This window comes from Phyllostomus discolor, chromosome 4 (assembly GCF_004126475.2).
Source record: "Phyllostomus discolor isolate MPI-MPIP mPhyDis1 chromosome 4, mPhyDis1.pri.v3, whole genome shotgun sequence".
In the NCBI taxonomy this organism is placed as follows: domain Eukaryota; kingdom Metazoa; phylum Chordata; class Mammalia; order Chiroptera; family Phyllostomidae; genus Phyllostomus; species Phyllostomus discolor.
In genome coordinates this window covers 65,784,066-65,790,425 of record NC_040906.2, presented here as the reverse complement: position 1 = coordinate 65,790,425, position 6,360 = coordinate 65,784,066, and the positions used below count along the sequence as shown (strand labels likewise).

The following is a 6,360-nucleotide window of genomic DNA, read 5'->3' as shown; positions in this document are numbered from 1 at the left end:
GGTTACTGCTGTGGGTTGCTGTGCGGGGATGCTCTCCTTGCAGGCACCTCCCCTTCACTGGTGCTCCCGCAAGCGGGCCGGCCCGTCCGCCACCGGTGCTACCGGTGCTGGCGCGGCCATCCGCCGCCTGCCAGTGCAACCGGCGCCCCCCGCGAGCGGGCACCCGCGCTCTCACAGCTGGGAAGCAGACAGGCTAGAGCCACTAATCACTTTAGGAGAATTCCCCAAACAGTGTTTGTGTCTATTCATTCCTTCCTCTTGAGAAATTCCTCCCTATCGAGCCCACCGCTCCCCACAGTGGCCTTGCTTCTCTCACCGCCAAAGCTCCAGCCAGACCGGTGACTGCGGGAGTCCGGGTCCACTGCGCGACTTGGCTCTGGTGCCCACCGCCTCTAGGGCACCGTCTCTGCTGCTCACCACCCCGGTGTGTTTGCCAGCACCTGGATTTCTCCCAGAGCCGCTCAGACCTTGCTCGGCTGGGGAGGGAGCAGTTGATCTGGCTCTCTCCCACTAACCCTATGGTAAACACAGCCGCGGCCCCTGGGCCTGGGGCTGCAGCCCCAGGACCACACGCTTGTCCTGGGACCTTACCTTGTTGTAGCACTCCCCTTAGGATCTGATCTTTGTTCTTTCAGTTCTGCCACCATCCTTGGTCCTCTGTTTTCAAAAATGTTCAAATATGTTGGTTGCTTGCCTTTCTACTCCATAGATTGGTCAGAATTTTCTCCCCTGAGCAGAGGAAAGCCAAATCTGCTCCTTCCTACTCCGACGCCATCTTAGATCCGAATTTCTTAATTTTAATAAAACCCAATTTGCTAGTTTTTCCTTTTTTTGTCATGTCACAATCAGCTGACTGTTTATGTGTGTGTGTGTGCCTCTATTCTATATCTTTTTTCATTGATTGGTCTCTACAAATGCTAGTAGGTATTGTTTACTCACACAGGAACTTGACAAAAGTTGAATATCTGGTGTTGATAAGTCCCCCAGTACCATAATTGTTTTGGTTACTATTGGTCATTTACATTTCCATGTATATTATAGAATCAATTGTCAATTTTCATAAGACAATCTACTGGGAATTTGCTTTGAATAATGTCAAATTTGTAGATCAATTTGACAAAAGTTAACATCTTTACAATGTTGTCTTCAAATCCATGAATATATTGTAATACTAATTAGTCTTTAATTTCTCCCAAACATGTTTTACAGGGTTTTCTGTTTGTTTGTTTATTTGTTTTGTGCTGTTTCAGAGAGCTAACAACTTCAAGTAGTTTTTATTTCCAGGTATTTGATGTCTTTATACTTTTGTAATTAGTATCATTTTCAAATTTTTATTTTTATTTATTTTTCAAAACCTTAAGGATTATATAAATAACCCCCCATTAGAACACAGTGGGCCATTCACTACACCTTCCTTATAATACTAATTAATCAAGACCAGACAGGGAGAGTAAGGGTATGCTGCAGCCAGACTGCCAGCCAGTTGTGGGAAGGTGGGGGTGCTTCTCAGTGGAAGTGGCCATAACCTCGGCCCCAGCCAGCAGCTGTGGGAGTGTCCACCGTGAGCGAGGGTTCTTGACAGTTTCACCTATGGACATGATAAGACACACAGCTCCAGAGGCTGCAGTCAGGACATTGATCCGAACCATAGCTGTCTCCCACATGGAAGCCTCAAAGTTGCCAGCAATGTCCTTGTTGTTCATGTCTACTCCATACCACATGCCCTCTGGGTATGCCAAGCCCATAGCATGTTGAGGATGTTTGTGGCATGAAAGCCAGCATTGTGACACAACTGGCATGGGGTAATTTCCAAGGCCTTGGCGTATGCTCCAATCAACAGCTGCTGTTTTCCAGGAATGGTCCTTGAGTAATCCTGCAGGTACTTACAGAGCTCCATCTTCATGTCCCCACCACCAGCCACCACTGAATCATTCTCGATGGTCCTCCTGACAAACACGATGGCATTGTGCAGGGACTGCATGCACTGTCTGCTCCATAGATTGCTCATGGAGTATGATGGTGCTAGTCTTAGCCTTGGGACAGCCCTTGAAGAATTGTACCTCTTACCTCCAAATCTGGCTTCTTTGAAGACCTGGCAGTGGCCCAGCACATCTCCTGACAGAGCTTTCATGCTGGTCTGGGTGGAGCCATCCTCTCCTCTTCAAATCCTCCTATGGCACTCAGCCAGCACAGAACATGTCCCTGTCAGCAAAGTACTGGGTGGCCACATCCCCAATGGGGAGTTTGGATAAGACAAGTTTGGCTCCAGAATGATGGATCTTCTCTAACTGGTCACACAAAATGTTCCACTTAGCATCAACGATTGCTTGATAATCCTCAACTGTGTTGACTCTGATTTCAGCATTTATCTTTCTCAGCTTTCAGTTTGAGCTCAACATTTAAAAGATCAATCTTTGGGTTATGGTGCTTTTTGGGTTGCATTTCAAACCCTGCATAAGAGAAAGTCTCCTTGAATGCAACACCACCTACCAACTTGGAGTCCTCTAGGGTTCTACCTTGAACCTTCTCAATACCAATCATTTTTTTTCAATACCAATCATTTTAAGCTGCAACAAAATCATCAAGCATCATTACTTTATCCACCACCATCTTGTGAAGAAGGCTTTCTGCTGGGGAATCAGCTCAGAATTTATAGAGGTCATAGCACATGTTTCCAGCAGCTTCCTCTGCTCCACTTTATCTTCTGTCTTCACAGTCACAGAGATCTCTTTGATTTTGTTAACTGCCAACTGAGTGGCAGTGTAGAAAACTCAGATGATGATTTGTGGATGCAAACCTTTCTCCACCTAGGGTTTCACATGCCTCAAAAACTCTGCAGCCAGCTGAGTCACTGAGGTGATGCCATCACTGACATTAGCCTCTTGGGATTTGGCAATGTCCACTAACGTCTTTGCATCACAATGGACAACATCAAGGAGTTTCAGAACTACAGCCTCATCATTAGAAATTGTGGCTTTTCCTTTGTCATCCACAATGAGCTTGCCCATGCCACGGGGGCCCAGGGTGGTTCTCACAGCCTCAGCACTCACCTGGCAGGCACTGATGTTACAAGCTGGGGGATGACTTGGGAACTATCAGTCCCTTCTTTCAGCTGGGAAACTGGTGTAGGCATCACCTTCGAAGCTTATTCTGTGGTCCACCACTCCTCTTCTTAGTTCCACATTGGGGCTTCCCAGCAACCCCACGATACCCCTAAATTTTTATTTTTAATGTGTTCCTGATATTTCTGGTGTATTAAATGCATGTTTTTTCTTTGATCATTCATGTAAGGTATTGATTCTATTTAATTTTACAAAGACTCAACTTTGTAATTTGTGGATCTCTCCATTTTATATTTGTTTTCTACTATATTTGTTTTATATATATGTATCTTATAGTTGTTAACTTCTACATTTATTGTGTTTGATTTTTCTAAATTCTTATTGTGTTTGATATTCAAAGTTCTTTGAAATTTCTAAATTCTGTTTGAAGTTTCTAAATAAACTCTTCAATAGTATTTTCAGCTTTCCTTCTTTCATATTCATTTAACTATATAATTCCATGTTTTTTTCTCTCCCAAATTGAGACAGTGATCTGTACTTCTTATGCTTTTGAATACAGGAGAAGAACATATTTTTGTTTTGTAAGTGAGACTTTATACACCTGCCACTCAATCATAATACATTTGTATTTTATATAAGAACCTCTTAAAATGTCTTGAGAGATCAATGATAATACAGCATTTGAAAATCAGTTCTAGAGAATATCACAGTACTTAAATTCTATCTACTGCCCCACAATACTCAGATGAGAAACACACAGTTGTGTATTTTATCATCATAATAAGCTTTGCACAGCTCTGTGGAGATAAAAAGGGTTTAAAAGCACTATTTATCCCTGGCTGCTATGGCTTAGTGGATTGAGTGCCTGTCTGCGAACCAAAAGGTCACTGGTTTGATTCCTCGTCTAGGGAACATGCCTGGGTTGCAGGCCAGGTCCCCAATAGGGGGCGCCTGAGAGACAACCACACATTGATGTCTCTCTCCCTCTTTCTCTTCCCCTCTCTCTAAAAATAAAAAAATAAAATTAAAAAAATAAAAACACCCTGGCTGGCGTAGCTCAGTGGATTGAGCGTGGGCTGGGAACCAAAGTGTCCCAGGTTTGATTCCCAGCCAGGGTACATTCCTGGGTTGCAGGCCATAACCCCCAGCAACTGCACATTGATGTTTCTCTCTCTCTCTCTCCATCCCTTCCTTCTCTCTCTAAAAATAAATAAATAAAATCTTTAAAATAAATAAATAAATAAAAATAAAACCACTATTTATAATACTTATATATGTACAATTACTTATTAAAACATAATTTATGCATTATATGAATATATTTAAAATATCCTAATTTTCCAATGATTGAAATAAATTAGGTTTTTTGAAAAAATATTAGACTTCAGTGTTAAGATAAATTTCGATTATCAAAACGGCTGAAATAAATAATCAGTTGGTGAGCTGTTAATTTACCATGCAAACTCTGTATTAAACATTTTGTGCACAAAATCATATTTAATTCTAAGTGTCCTCTGATATGAGTATTTTATTATTCTCATTGGAGAAAGGTGAATTTCTGACTTTCCCAAGCACACAAAGTAAATAAATGGAGCAGGTGAGATTTAACACAGTTCTATCTGTCCTGGGAACACAGCATCTACCAATTCAGCTAAAATTTTCTAAAGATCAAGGACAGTGTTTATTCTTCTTGAAGTATAAATAAGCATTTACTTTACTGTCTTCATCATGCCATTTTAGAATTCTTATCAGCTTATAGACAGTAACAATATAGGTTTCCCAATATAGAAACTGAATTTGTTTTTAAATCATAGTCTGAAATCTTAGTTTTAAATCTTAGTCTGAAACTAAGAAGCTGTAAATTATTAGATCAAACCACCAGGAAAAAAATATATTAGGTTTTATGAGGTTACCCTTGCAGCAAGAGCGGAATCTAAATCTTTTTTATATGTTTATTGATTTTAGAGAGAGTAAGGGAGAGAGAAAGAAACACTGATATAGAGCTTTCAGATATATTTTTTCCATAAAAATTAACTACTTTACATGGCTATTCTCAATTATTTCCATCAGAGATCCTCCATTTTCTCCTGGTATAAGTTTTTTCATTCTCATAATTCACTTTTTCTTTAAACAGAAGTTTGGGGATACAATGGGGTTGAAGGAAGATATAAGTGCTTTGAGTTGTGACTGAATTATTTGTCACAACTTCTTTCTAGATTGGTGATGGAAATATACTGAAAGTTGAATTTGCAGCCAGGAGGTATAATAAATGTGTTCTAAGGAAAAACACCCATGTGAGGAAAGAGGAGCAGGACTGGGCAGTTACAACAGAGGCCACAGTCTCTCATTCAGGGAGCTCTGGAGCTGCAGGTCCCTTCAGATTTGTCATTTCTGATGCTGGAGGCCTGGGCCTACTAGCAAGCAGCATTAGCATATTGGGTGCCCCAGAGAGAGCGTGCACATCAGCATGGCTGAGGCAGCTACCCTTCCTGGAGGGAAATTCTCAGAGAGGGGCTGTGCTGTGAGCTGTCAGACAGCACCTCAGATCAGAAGGATTCTGAGCAGCACACCTCGGTACCTACCAGCCTTCAAAGGGCACGTGTGAAATCAGTATTCCTACATATATCTGACTGTACATATTATGGTCTGGATAGGTTTTCCAATTTATAAATCTCAAACTTTTATCACAGCTTTTTCTAACTTTCAGTATTTATTTATTCTCAAAATACATGAAAAGGATTCTCTTATTTCAAAAATGTTTATATATTTGTAACTAAATGGGAGTCTATTCAATGTGAAGAAAAAACAAAGCACTGTAAAATGCACTTTCCACAATTTTGTTACTTCAGGTTATATTTGAAGAATTTTTAATACTTAAAGTTGGAACTCATTAATTTCAAATACAATTGGTTTTGTGCATTTTACAGTGCTTTGTTTTTTTTTGAATTTTAAGTATTAAAAATTCTTCAAATATAACCTGAAGTAACAAAATTGTGGAAATAAATATCCTGAAAGGTTAAGTGAGATTTTTCTCCTGTATTTCTTGATTTTTGGACTTATATCTAGATAGAAAGGGATGTTGATTCATCTTTTTCAACAAGAATTATGTATATTAAATAGCATTTGCTAAAATAGGCACTCTCTTTGTTAATTTTAACTTAAATTTTGATTAATACTTTAGGCAAATCTATTATCATACCACAAAATAACATTTAAAAAGGTTGTGTTGATTTACTCATAAAGAACAGGTCTGGATCTATGCTTTTGAATTCCTGATGTGCTCAGAAAGAATTTTAAA

The 6,360-nt window shown here is 39.9% G+C and overlaps 1 pseudogene; it reads right to left on the bottom strand.

Annotated features, from left to right (window-relative positions):
* Positions 1-1,351: 1,351 nt before the first annotated feature.
* Positions 1,352-3,224, bottom strand: LOC114495460 (annotated as a pseudogene).
* Between the last annotated feature and the right edge of the window lie 3,136 nt (positions 3,225-6,360).